The sequence below is a fragment of the Zootoca vivipara genome, chromosome 4 (genome assembly GCF_963506605.1).
Source record: "Zootoca vivipara chromosome 4, rZooViv1.1, whole genome shotgun sequence".
NCBI classification, from domain to species: domain Eukaryota; kingdom Metazoa; phylum Chordata; class Lepidosauria; order Squamata; family Lacertidae; genus Zootoca; species Zootoca vivipara.
The window spans coordinates 12,115,908-12,128,235 of record NC_083279.1 but is presented as its reverse complement, the minus strand read 5'-3'; the positions used below and the strand labels follow the sequence as shown (position 1 = coordinate 12,128,235).

The 12,328-nt window shown below is 41.6% G+C and overlaps 1 protein-coding gene across 1 annotated transcript in view; it reads left to right on the top strand.

Moving 5' to 3' along the window:
* The window catches only part of GPC6 (glypican 6), a 710,861-nt gene that overhangs the window by 137,722 nt on the left and 560,811 nt on the right, over window positions 1-12,328 (top strand). The gene's annotated exons all lie outside the window — the stretch shown is intronic.

Below are 12,328 nucleotides of genomic sequence, written 5' to 3'. Positions count from 1 at the left end.
CCTAAGGGGGAGCTTTTCAGGCATCACAAATTCTAGCCATAGCTAAAAACATGAAGCTCATTCATAAATTTATTGCTCATTAATAAAACTGGTATTGCTGTGATGTCAATTTAAGAAGAAATACAGCAAGTTGACCAATTTCTAGTGGCAACCATATTTTTAGTAAACAAATTCCTTTTTTCTATATTGTGATTTAACTGTCGTATGTTTGCAGATTTGTTTCATTCATCTAAATGACTAGGAATTGCTTGCAAATAGTGCTAACCCCTATATATCCATTAATTTATTCATTGCTACTGGTGATTGCATTATGTTAGACAAAACAGAGTCATTTAGCACTCGGGAGAGTTAAACCATGCCTAAACGAAATGGGTTTCTACATTTTTCCCCATACCAGAAACAGGATGAGATTAATGCCCTATGGCTGTCTAGGTGTTCACTTTTTTCCCTAGGATGAAAACAAGTAAGAGTCTTCTACTGCCCTTTAGGTAGCTGAAACTGGAGGTGTTAATTGCTTGCCCAGTGAAGAGAATGCTGAGGTTTTAACTCTGCCTTAAATCTTAATTATGACCTTTATTCTCCAGACCAACATCTTTTATTTCAAAGAGAAGCAGACAAAAATAAGTGTGAGATTCCTTATACACCCTTTATCTCTGTTATCGCACTCAGCTTCTATTCTTCCTCATTTTTTTTCTCAACATCTATTTTTGACACACACCCTTTCATGATGTTGCATTTTCATTCATCTTGTTCTGCTCTAAATAGCAGTGTCATTCAGCATAAACAGACCTGAGTTGAAAACTCATTCATACCCCCTTTTCACACCTTCCATTGACTGCCTAATACTAACACTAATCCAGAGATGTATGGAGGAGGTTCAATATTTGCTAGTGCGAGTCTTTCCTTGGCGGGCAAAAGAAAATATTAGCTGATATCTTGATCAAGATTGCAAACTTTTTATAATTGAATGAAAATGGTTTATTGAATATTTACAAATAAATTGTAAACAGATAAGAACATTGGCAAAAATATTGTAATAACCTGCAGTTTTATAAGAGTATATATTAAAAAAGGTAAAGGGACCCCTGACCATTAGGTCCCATTGTGGACGATTCTGGGGTTGTGGCACACATCTCGCTTTCCTGGCCGAGGGAGCCGGCATACAGCTTCTGGGTCATGTGGCCAGCATGACTAAGCCACTTCTGGCAAAACAGAGCAGCGCACCAGAGCGGTACCTATTTATCTACTTGCACTTCATGCTTTTGAACTGTTAGGATGGCAGGAGCTGGGACCGAGCAACGGGACCTCACCCCATCGCGGGGATTCGAACCGCCAACCTTCTGATCAGCAAGTCCTAGGCTCTGCGGTTTAACCCACAGCGCCACCCACATCCCCAGCAGATTTAAAGTAGATGAATAAATGAGCAAATTAAGTTAATTTGGATATGCAGAAGATATTAAAAGTAAATTTAAGGACACGCAGAAAGAGGGGGAAGGAAGTCAAGTTTAGAAATGTTAGAATGATTGTAAAATTATTGAAATGTATAAAATTGAAAAGCATAAATAAAACAACAAATCAAATCCAAAAAAGAAAAAGAAGAGAGAAAATGTTAGTTTTTGGTCATTTATCAGTCTGGGACAGTAGCAAAATTTCTGGCAAGTGAATACACATCGGCTCTTCAAGCTGGAAATTGTGGTAAATACCTTACAATTAAGATGTGAAGTTCACATATTTTTGTAGACCAATAACAAGGGAAGGATACTTTTTGGGAAATTTGGCTCAGCAACTGTTCATCATTGAAAATCCGGTGTTCCTTACATATTCAGGATGTGGCTTAATTTGCATTGATTTTTAGATTGGACATTTTTTGGGGGGGTCAATCTCATTTTTCCTAGTTATACACTATTATGCACTAAGTTTCTGCTATGCGCTGCATATAGCATATATTCAGATATTTGCAACCTAGCTTGATTGTTTGTGTGGAATTGGCAGTTCATAGAATTGTAGAGTTGAAAGGGACCCCCCTGCAATGCAGGAATCTTTTGCCCAACATGGGGCTCGAACCCACGACCCTGAGATTAAGAGTCTTGTGCTTTACCGACTGAGCAATAAAAGTTTCTTGATTGAACCATTTGGAAAAATTGAGATACATTAAATGACTAGAAACTCTCTTGAAAACATACAGTAAAGAAATTATTTATTCTGGTGTGTATATATGTCACAAGGCAACCCAGTGATTTTAGTCCCTTTGTCTCTTCATTTTATTGCAAGGCACGAAACTCAAAATAGTTTCAGTAAGTAGTTTTTCTCACTCACGCAGAGAAAGATGGAGCGGTGGGTGATCTGGCTGCTGCAGTGGGGAAGAGACGACAAAACAATGACTTTTATAATTGAAAACTTTGAGGACTGTGAGTTCAGTTCAGCCAGCAAAGCTTTGCCTGTTGAATTTGATCCCACTTTATTGACATGCTTTGGTATCTGTTTTGTATATAGAGAGAATATACATCTGATTGGATACGCTGGGCTGTCAAATAATTTGATTTCACTGGAGCATGGTGTCTACAAATATCAGTTGGGGACAGGTTTAGAGGCCCTCCCACGTCTTGGAGGCAGTGGTTGATGGTTTCTGCAAGCTGGCTTCAGGCTTGGAAATGCATTTCTGGTTGTGCTAGCTATGCCTTAAGAGAAAGAAAGAGGTTTCCATTTTTCTGCCATAAAATGAAAGCAATAATCAATGTACTATGCTATAAAATAAATAAGACAGTATTGCAGATGATAAAATTTTTTAAAAAATTCTTAACTGCATTGATGATAGTCATTGTTTTATCCATTTCCGTAGTCACACAATCAATCAATCAATCAGTAGCTGAACTGTGTCCCACACAGTCACATACACACACACCAACCCCCCCCCCGAAAAAGCCACAGAAACAAAAATGCAAAACAAATAGCAAAAATAAAAGTGCCAAACTTCATCCATTCCAGAAGTCTGTTTGACTTCTGAGATGTTCGAAAACCAAGGTGTAGCTTCTGATTGGTGCAGGTGCCCCAAAAACAATGGCCAACAGCCGCATCAGCTATTTGGCTTCCGAAAAACGTTCAAAAACCAGAACACTTACTTCCGGGTTTTTGGTGTTTGAGAACAAAGGTACCACTGGATCAGCAAATTAATTAAACAGAAATTCACTCTTAACAATGACAATAAATTCTAAACTATAATCAATGAAAATAACAGCAAGTCACAGTGCATAAAATAACACGATGCAATTTGAGAAGCAAAGACGTATAACCTATGAAATTATTTTAAAATTATTATTATTTAAATAAATGATGCTTTCCCCTGGTTTTCAATTGAAGTAATTGGGTGGATACCAAGTACATCAGACTGGTGTACACACTGATTTTCTCCCCTTTATCTTAGAAAAAAACAAACATTTGCGGTACTATGACCTAGAAGTCCAGGGTCTCAAACCTCACTCAGCCATTAATCTCACTGGGGGCACCTTGGGGTTAGTCACTGCCTCTCATCCTAACCTACCTTTACAGTGGTGCTGTGAGGGTAAAAGGAGGAATAGGGAGACAATGCACGTCCCCTTGAGCTCATTGGAGGAAAAAGTGCTACATAAATATAATGAACAGATAAATAAATAACAGAGGGCAGGCTAACCTTTTTGGAGCCAAGGCCCACAGTGCATGCATACCTGCCAAGTTCCTTCTTGAAAAATAAGGGATCGGACCGGAAGTAGAAGACCGGAAGTAGCACTGCCGCCATTTTGGAACTGGGCGGAGCATGCTCAGAAGTGACTTTTGATGCTGCTTTGCCCAGTTCCAAAATGGCCGCCGCACCAGAAGTCGCGCTGCAGCCATTTTGGAACTGGGCAGAGCAGCATCAAAAGTCGCTTCTGAGCATGCTCCGCCCAGTTCCAAAATGGCCACCGCGCCAGAATAAACCGGGGGGGGGGAATCCGTTTTTTTCGGCTGGGAACAGCTGGAAAAACGGGGGTTTCCCGGGGAATATGGGAGACTTTGCAGCTATGCAGTGCATGGCCAACGCCTCTGAGGTTTCATTTCAAGATAGACAAGGCCAAAGTGGTGTAACAGTTCTAAGGTGATTTTGCAATTGTGAATTAGGTCCCACAGTTTGAATCTAGATCATGCAGCGTGACCAAAAGGAGACATAATTTCAGTTATGAAACATGTCATTGGGGAGGGGGGAGAGAGAGAGAGAGAGAGAGAGAGAGAGAGAGAAGCACAAGAAAATCATAAATATGATCTCTAAAAACATCAGGCACCTACACACATCAGACACTTGCAAGTGTCCCGATTTCACAGGGACAGTCCTGGAATTACAGAAGCCATTCTGGTTTCTGATTTGATCTCAGACTGTCCCGATTGCCTTTTTGAAGGATGTCCCTCTTTTCATCTGATAAATGTTGGAGAGGATGGAATAGGATGTCCCTACAGTCGTACCTCGGGTTAAGAACTTAAATTGTTCTGGAGGTCCGTTCTTAACCTGAAACTGTTCTTAACCTGAGGTACAACTTTAGCTAATGGGGCCTCCTGCTGCCGCCATGCTGCCGCCATGCTGCCGCCATGTGATTTCTGTTCTCATCCTGAAGCAAAGTTCTTAACCCGAGGTACTATTTCTGGGTTAGCGGAGTCTGTAACCTGAAGCGTCTGTAACCTGAGGTTATTTGAGAAATGTTGGAGGGGATGGAATAGGATGTCCCAATTTCTAACTGAGAAATGTTGAAGGGGTTGGAATAGGATGTGTCCCTCTTTTTGTTGGATAAATGTTGGAGGGGATTCATGCATGCATGTCCACACACCTAGTATGGTCCCAGGCCCTGAGGGTATATGATAAAGCTGTCTTGCTGAAGCTTAGCTGGTTCAACAGTGGTCAATCTGTGGAGACAAAACTGTACACAGGGAGAAGCATGCAAACAGGTTTTAAAATTTATCCTGAATGTTAAGAATGAGAGAGACAGATGTTTCTCACCAGGGAAGGCGTTCCACAAAGGGGAACCAGCCACCCAGAACACCTGTTACAGGGTTATATAAAGGAAACAACAACAACAACAACAACATTTTATTAATTTATGAATTGCTTTTCACATAAGTCTTGGGTCATTTTACAATCATGAAATAAAAACAACTGAAGATAGGCTTGAAAACAAATGAACACCCAAAGGCAAAGACCATATATTTTCCAGCTGGGAAAAGCTTGTTGAAACAAAAAAAAAATGTCTTCTGTTGTTTCCGGAAAGTACAAATAGTGAGTGTTTGTCATATAATAATCATTTCAGACAATTATAAGCCTCGGGCAAAAGATTTAAGGGGCCTGGATTAAAATGGCAGATAGATTGTGTGTGATGTTAGCAATTTACTGTTTCTTAGCTTCCGTCTTTCATCTGTAAAACTGGCTTAATCATAATCTCCTTCACAGGGCTGATTTGAAGGTGAGGGAGGGACTGTAAATCTCTTGGCGCATCAAGGCATAAAGCTTGCACCTTGTTATGCATTTGCAAGTCCCACTGAAACCAATGGACCGTAATGTATTGGATTGAAACCTTAGCGTTCTATAGACACAGTAAAAAGAGGATAGGTGGGCGAGATGCAATTATCCTTTTAAAATATAGGCAAAGCATAGGCGGCGGTAAAATCCACTTAATTTTACGACCAGTGGCGTTTAATCTTTAGTAAGAAGGTTACCTTTCTTTAAACTGGTCATTAGACAAATTTCCAAAGGTAAGCTGGCTCTGAGCATATTAGGTGCCCACTGAGACTATCAAGTATTTTGGTGCAACAGATCCGAACAAATGCTGTTTACCTTGCTTAAGATGGGCTCTTGCAGAATCCTAACTGGAGGCTCTTTCAGTGATGTCCTTTAGAAAGAAATCAGTGTGTCATCTGCCAGCTGTTTCTCTGTAAAATGCATTAAGAGTACACTGCTAATTAGGACTGACCTTTTCCAATATTCATCACACCGTCGCTTTACTGTGCTGAAACTTTGCTTTCAAGCAGATGCCGAGGTTCTTTGCATAAAGGGACCGTGACTAGTTTTACATTTTTTCCCCCTTTTGTTATGGTAGCTTCAAGAATCTTCCCCAGGTAGAGATAAGGTGATTATTTTATGTTGTTGTTCTCATTTCTATTACACGGAATGATGCAGCAAGGCAATGAATGGAACAGCAGGAAGAAGCTTTGTCCGATTGTTTCACCATCCTGCTTCATTCAGCCTAATTCTTGCATTATTATTATTATTTTAAATCAATTCAATGAGGATGAGGTGGCCTTCCAGATGTTGATGGATTCTGACTCACACCATCTCCACGTCAGCATGGTCCAATACTTAGGGGTGATGGGAATTCCGAGTCCAGAAAATCTAGAGGGCTGCAGGTTCTTATTCTTGAATTAAAATAAAAGAGGTTCCTTTTTCAACTTGTAACAAGGGACCAGTTTGGGAGTCATAGAAGCAGAGGGATATGGTAGATTTCTTTGTGACCTAGCACATAGGGACAGTTTATGCAAACAGATAAAGGACCTCTTGTTCTCTTATAACGGCAATGGCGCCAACCTGAGAGGTGCCAGAACTGATCTCTGGCAAGTTCCAGCTGGAAAAAAAAAGAAGCCCTTGATCTTCTTAATTTGCCAGCCAATATCATATGCTCTCTGGCCCTCTACTGATGTTTCTATGCTCAGCTGACTTGTTGACCCCAGCCCCTTCTCTTCTCTGAATTCCAACACAGTTCATTAGCATGAGTCCATAGTTGCATGTGGAAACTTGGATGGAAAGCTACAGGCCAGACTTGTTTCCTCCCAAATTTGGCACTGTTATGTCTGTAGGCTCCACAGATAATTGGGTGCATTAGCCCAAAGTAGATGCAGTGGCACTCTTGTAACTGAAAGCAAGCGAGAATCACTTGTCAAAGATTTACTTCTCCAGGGCGGGGAACCTGTGACTCTCCAGCTCTTGCTGGACTTCAGCTCCCATTAACTCTTATCATTGGCCATGTTTCCTGGAGATGATTGACGTTGGACTCCAACAACATCTGAAGAACCACAGGGCCTCCCACTTACGGTTTACACATAGACACAGCTGCTTCCTTAGTAAGTGCTATGTCTCTTTTTCATGCTAGACAGTTGATGTGCCAGCAATAATCTCATGCACGCTTAATCATTCATAACCAGACATATCTGATTCTCTGCAGCTAAAAGCTTCACTATTCATAATTAAGTGATAACAGCCAAAAGAAACTAGCAAAATCTGGAAATGGACAGGAGGAAGGCTTGAAGGAAGGTTTAAGTCTGTGTTATTACTGAGGTATGGTAGCTAAGACTAGCATGGCATGTTGCATCCTGAAAAATAACATTAATGACAATTGCTCCTTGCTGTGGCTTTCACACAAAACTAAATAAAAGTTTTGAATTCAGTGAGAAATGGATGGGGACACACTACAATCTCCCCATTCACCCCCGCTGCAAAATGAAAATTGAGAAATACAGAAATTAAATCTGATCTGAAGTAGCCAGGGCCTCCAATATTTACGATGAAAGATGCTCCCCCCCCCCAAAAAAAGTTCCACGGCAGCTGTGCATGCCATGGGGCATCCAGTACTCGCATCACAGTGGCAACATGGATGTCGCTGTGGTCTAAACTGCTGAGCCTCTTGGTCTTGTGATCAGAAGCTCAGCAGTTTGAATCCCCATGATGGGGTGAGCTCCCGTTGCTCTGTCCCAGCTCCTGCCAACCTAGCAGTTCAAAAGCACACCAGTGCAAGTAGATAAATAGGAACCGCTGCGGCAGGAAGGTAAACAGTGTTTTCATGCGCTTTGGTTTCCGCCAGGGTGTCCTGTTGTGCCAGAAGTGATTTAGTCCTGCTGGCCACATGACCTGGAAAGCTGTCTGTGGACAAATGCCGGCTCCCTCAGCCTGAAAACGAGATGAGCGCCGCAACCCCATAGTCACCTTTGATTGGACTCAACCATCCAGGGGTCCTTTACCTTTACCTTGCTCGAATCACACACACAAACCACAGGGCTTCTGCACGACACATCAGAACTCTCAGCAGCATCCACAGATGACTTCAGCACACCCGGGGCCCCTCAATCATGGGGGCAAGGTGGCACGGTTGCTTTTCACTCGCTCTTCTTCCTTGGTGTTTTCACCAGACGCATGCATAGCAAGGAAACTAATATGGGAAACAAGTATAAATAGAGCCAACCTGTTGCTTTCAAAGGCTGCGAGTAGCCTACTCAGAAACAACAGGTCCATGGTTCTTGACCATCCCTTAAAACAAAGCTCCAGCTGCAGATGTTTTCCAACATTTTCTTTAATTATGATTAGGAATTTCTCTCCTCCACCCCTCTTATAAAGACTCTTGTGGGCATCAGGCCACAGAAGTGCATTGATGAGTTCAGTTTCTCTTATTTTTCTTTTTTCCAAATGCAGCGGTTCTAAACCGTTCACTCTTAGTGACATTTGCTTTCAATTAAATTATTTTACATTTGAACTAATAAAAATATGTGACTGTCATCTGGGACCACCACCCCACCCTGCCCCACCCCACCCGGTCACTAGCAACATCAGTTTTTGCCAAAAACAACACAATGCTCTGGAATGAGTTAGGTTTTGGATTGGCTTGTCTTAATGAGAGATAAATGAAGTAATTGGAAGGCAAAGAGTGCCTTATTGACAGCTGGTGCAGCTCGGCCAAATTCTGTTTACATCAATGGGAGAAAATGCCCCTTAGGAGCCTGAGTAGTTTGCTGAAGCAGGTCCAGTATCTGGTGTAATTTCCGTCATGATGTGAGATGGATTGCATTGGAAAGTACGAATGCAAGTGCTTGGCGGGCTGGGATGTTCTGACTATTTCTTCTGCAGCATTTTTAAGCAGGGGTGGGAAACCTCAGGTCTCAATGTCTGGCTTTCAACACTCTCCCCAGGCTACACCTCTTACTGGGTAGATCTTTCTTTTCATCGTTGGCTTATAGAAAAGTATGCATCCCCAACTATATTCTGCATACACTGTTTTACTGGTATGTGTGCATGTTTCTGTGGAGTGTCCTGAGAGTGCGCTGAAAGTTGAGTGTTCCAAGCAGGGAGAGGGGAATAATATGTCTGTGTGCGTAATATTTAACACAGCTCCCTAAGCCAGACATATTTTGAATTAAAACTTCCATCTTTCAAGTGCATATGATTTCCACTCACCCTTAAATAAAGTCATTAGCTGTTTGGAATAGAATCCAAAATCTGTACTGGAATCCAGAATACTGAGTAATAGATAAAGCATCGATCTGGCAAATGTATGAATAGCAGGAGCAATAGTACTGAAAATGCTTTCCATCTACTGTATAGCTCTTTTATTAGTTTCAGCACTTTGCATGCAGTTAACATAGTTCTAGATATGTGATCAACAGACTGGAGGAACATCCCCCTTCTGAGATGTGGCTATAGAAAGGGTGGACATTTTAACAGCCATCATTACTAAATATTATTTAAAAGCTGTCAGAGCCTTCATTTGCCTTTAGGAGTTGTGACATATGGTCAGAAATGGTTTGAAGATTTATAGTCGTCCCCGCTGGGTGGGTTTCAAAACATTCCCTAACAAGATCCGTGTCTCCTTATCCTTGGCAAAACCGTTCAGAAACCGTGGCGCATATAAGCAAGTAGACAAAGAATGATGAGGCTCAGGTGGTTTAAAAACAGATTTGAAGCAAGGTTGCCTACTCAAAGGAGGGAAACAAGGCTGATTAAAGAAATTACAGCTGGGCCAAGATGATTTCTCTCTCTTCTTGCTGCCTGGCAATGTTGCACTATTAGCATCTACAAAAATCACAGAATGCATGTTGTGTTTAATGGGACTTACTCCCTAGTGGGCGTGCTTCAGCCTTGCATGCATTCCATTTGCATAGTGCATGCAAGAAAGTATGCAAGGTGTATGCAAGCAAGCAAACAGAACTATAACTGCCCCCTTTCTCCCACACCATACAGCCTGAATTCTGAACGAAGATATGTCAAAGTCTATTAGGATTAAATGGGACAGATTATTCTAATAGCTTTCCCATTGTGGGGAGGATACGTAAATACTGAAGTGTTAAGCATCCATTGTCCCACATTTTCCAGTGCATTTTCATATCACTTTCCATATCGTAAGAAGTCTCTTTTTTTGGGGGGGGAGGTTTTTTGCTCAAGAGTGCCAGAGCTATTTTAGTTGGACAAATTGAATTTGCTCCATCTGGTACGCAGGCTGAGACCCTACCTGCCCGTGGACTGTCTCGCCAGAGTGGTGCATGCTCTAGTTATCTCTCGCTTGAACTACTGCAATGCGCTCTATGTGGGGCTACCTTTGAAGGTGACCCGGAAACTACAATTAATCCAGAATGCGGCAGCTAGACTGGTGACTGGGAGCAGCCGCCGAGACCACATAACACCGGTCTTGAAAGACCTGCATTGGCCCCCAGTACGTTTCCAAGCACAATTCAAAGTGTTGGTGCTGACCTTTAAAGACCTAAACGGCCTCGGTCCAGTATACCTGAAGGAGCGTCTCCACCTCCATTGCTCTGCCCAGACACTGAGGTCTAGTGCCGAGGGCCTTCTGGCAGTTCACCTCGCTGCAAGAAGCCAAGTTACAGGGAACCAGGCAGAGGGCCTTCTCGGTAGTGCACCCGCCCTGTGGAACGCCCTCCCACCAGATTTCAAAAAGAAAAATAACTACCAGACTTTTAGAAGGCAGCCCTGTTTAGGGAAGCTTTTAATCTTTAAATGAATTAGTGTATTCTAATATTTCTGTTAGAAGCCGCCCAGAGTGGCTGGGGAAACCCAGCCAGATGGGCAGGGTATAAATAATAAATTGTTGTTGTTATTATTATTATTATTATTATTATTATTATTATTGCTGGTATGTGATGGTTGCTATTTTCAGATGGGGCTCAATCTGGAAAGACTCTGGGAGTCCCCCCCCCCCCCGACTTGCCAAATCCATATTGTTTTGGCTTTTAATTGGCCATATTCGGTTATGGTTGTGGCTAGGCTTTGTCTGATGGAGAACAGTTATTTGAAAGTAATTATATTGCAGTATTTTTTTTCCCATTTCCCCTTTAAAAGCTCAACAAAATGAAAAGAATCACAGCAAAAGTAATAAACACTGCACACATGTTTTGGAGATATTTTTATTATGATCATCATCATCATCATAATTTCTATACTGCTTTATATATTTTTTGGGGGGGGGGAATCTCAAAGCAGTTTACAACCTACATTAAAACAGCTAATAAAACAATCCAGAATAAAACCTAATGGAAGAAAGTCGAATATAAAGTATACATTTAAATACAATTAACATTCATTGAAACATAATTAACAGGAAACTAAAATATTATCCTAAACATTTTTTAAAAAAACTCTACAGATGAGGTCAACTGCAGAATGCACATTCAGCAGAGCAAAGTTAACAAAAAAATATCTTAAACATTTCAAAAGAAAGCATTACTAAGTCAAGTCAAATATAAAAGGCACATTTGAAACAGCATATCTGGCAAAAGAATAAAATTTTCTCATAAGCATAGAACATATCTGCTGCTGTAGCTATGGCCCAATTACACCTGGAAGCAAGTCCCATGGAACTCAATTGGACTTACTTCTGTGAAAACATGTATCGGTTTGCACCGTGAAAAGAACATGGAAGGAATTTTTTTGTAGGAATCCCCTTAGGACCAAAGTAAGTACCCTAACGGGACCCCCATTAGGGGGCTAACATCATACTGCCACATAGAAGGCAATGTGATGGGGGAAAGTACAAGGGCAAAATATGAATTTGTACACGGATTGAAAGAATGCCAACAAAAATGATTCTCAACCATGGTCTGAATATGTGGCAAAAAAACATTCTTAAAAACCTAAGTTTATTTCCTCTTGCTAGAGAGATTGCAAAAGTAGTTGGTTAGTACCATCTTTCACAGCTATGCCTACAGGAATTAAACATAAAACCGATATCTATGAATATGGAGAGATCTCTGATCTCCAAATGTTAATGTTTCAGTAAGGCATGAGTAAAGACTATATATCCACAGACACACACACACACACACACACACACACACAATCCATAGCTGCCAAGTCTCCCGTATTCCCCGGGAAACCCCCGTTTTTCCAGCCGTTTCCCACTGGCAGCCTGGATTTTAAAACCCCCCCGTAAATCCCCCGGATTCTTACCAGCCCAGGGAGGCTCCTTCTGCGCATGTCTGGAGTCTCTGGACATGCGCAGAAGCGACTTCTGGTGCTGCGGCCATTTTGGAAATGGGCAGAACATGCGTAGAAGCAACTTCC